The following is a 1055-nucleotide window of genomic DNA, read 5'->3' as shown; positions in this document are numbered from 1 at the left end:
ACTCCGTCGCCGGCGCTGCCTGCCGAAGCGGCGTCGGGAGCGTTGGCCTTCGCTGTGAAACTCAAGATCCCCCGGACCTTTCCTCTTCCCCAACCCCCACCAGGACGAGGAACTCTGGCGTTTTCCTGAGAGCCCTAAGAGGGGGAGGGGAGGAAATCCCAGCCTCGCGGGGGAAGTCGGGGGACTCCAGGCACAGCGTGGACCCCACGCCGCCGGGCTTTCCCGGCGAACCCCCTCTTCCCTAGATACCGGTTAGATACCCAGCCAGCACAAGCTCTGGAAGGCGGGGGTTACCCCAACTCCTCCCGGAAGCGGCTAACTTCGGAAATCCCTCGCCTTAGATTAGCGTAAGGAAGGTACCTCGTCACCTCGGCGGGACGAGTCCGGATTCCGCTGGGGCAGGTCCAGGAGGTCACCCAGGGCGGGCAAATCCGAGGCACAGCGATTTAAATCCCAGCCCCTGGACCGGACAGCATCCTAGGCGCCCCAGTCCCCTTCCGCCACCCTTCTATCTCACATTCGCCGACTAAACTTTTGGGGGAGCCATCTCCAAGCCTTGGGAGTTCCGAGCCAAGCCTCCCTCTCCTCCGCACCTCTCCGCCCGAATGTAATCGCGGGAAGACTAGAGGGGCGGCTGCCTTGTTATTTGCAACGTAAAATCAACAGACACCCAATCAAGCTGCAGTGCCCGGCCAGCCCCTCGCCCCCCGGTGCCCACTCTCCTCTCCCCACTCCCGCTTCCCCCGCCAGGTCGCTCCCAGACTCCAGGTGTGCCTCCTCGCGCCCAGGAAAAGCAGTCGCTGAAGTGATCGGAGAAGGGACGGCGCGCCTAGCTCTCGGCTAAATGGGAGGAAAGAGAAAGGGTGATCGAGTGGGGAGAATTCGCTTTCAGGCAGCTCGGCGTTTGGGGAGAGCTGTGGGTCTGGGGATCCCTCCCTCCTGTTCAGCACTCGCTTTTCTCTTACCCTGCTCCCGCCGAGGGCGCGGTGAGGGAGGCAGCCGGGAGCCCGCAAGTCCATGTCCACGCCACCGCCGGGCGAGGCGAGCACCGAGGC

The 1055-nt window shown here is 63.9% G+C and overlaps 1 protein-coding gene across 3 annotated transcripts in view; it reads right to left on the bottom strand.

Annotated features, from left to right (window-relative positions):
• The window catches only part of Grm8 (glutamate metabotropic receptor 8), a 796352-nt gene extending 795317 nt beyond the window's left edge, over window positions 1-1035 (bottom strand). For 2 of the 3 annotated variants that reach the window (XM_010633426.3, XM_033757950.1), the window contains exon 1: window positions 966-1035. The gene's annotated coding sequence lies outside the window, so the exon portion shown is untranslated. Of the gene's footprint in view, window positions 1-360; window positions 447-965 lie in introns of those variants that run through there. The other variant, XM_033757948.1, reaches the window with a different exon arrangement.
• Window positions 1036-1055: the final 20 nt, after the last annotated feature.

This window comes from Fukomys damarensis, unplaced genomic scaffold (genome assembly GCF_012274545.1).
Source record: "Fukomys damarensis isolate Sample0158 unplaced genomic scaffold, DMR_v1.0_HiC HiC_scaffold_4, whole genome shotgun sequence".
Lineage (NCBI taxonomy): Eukaryota > Metazoa > Chordata > Mammalia > Rodentia > Bathyergidae > Fukomys > Fukomys damarensis.
The sequence above is the reverse complement of the archived record's forward strand: the minus strand, read 5'-3'. Positions and strand labels throughout refer to the sequence as shown.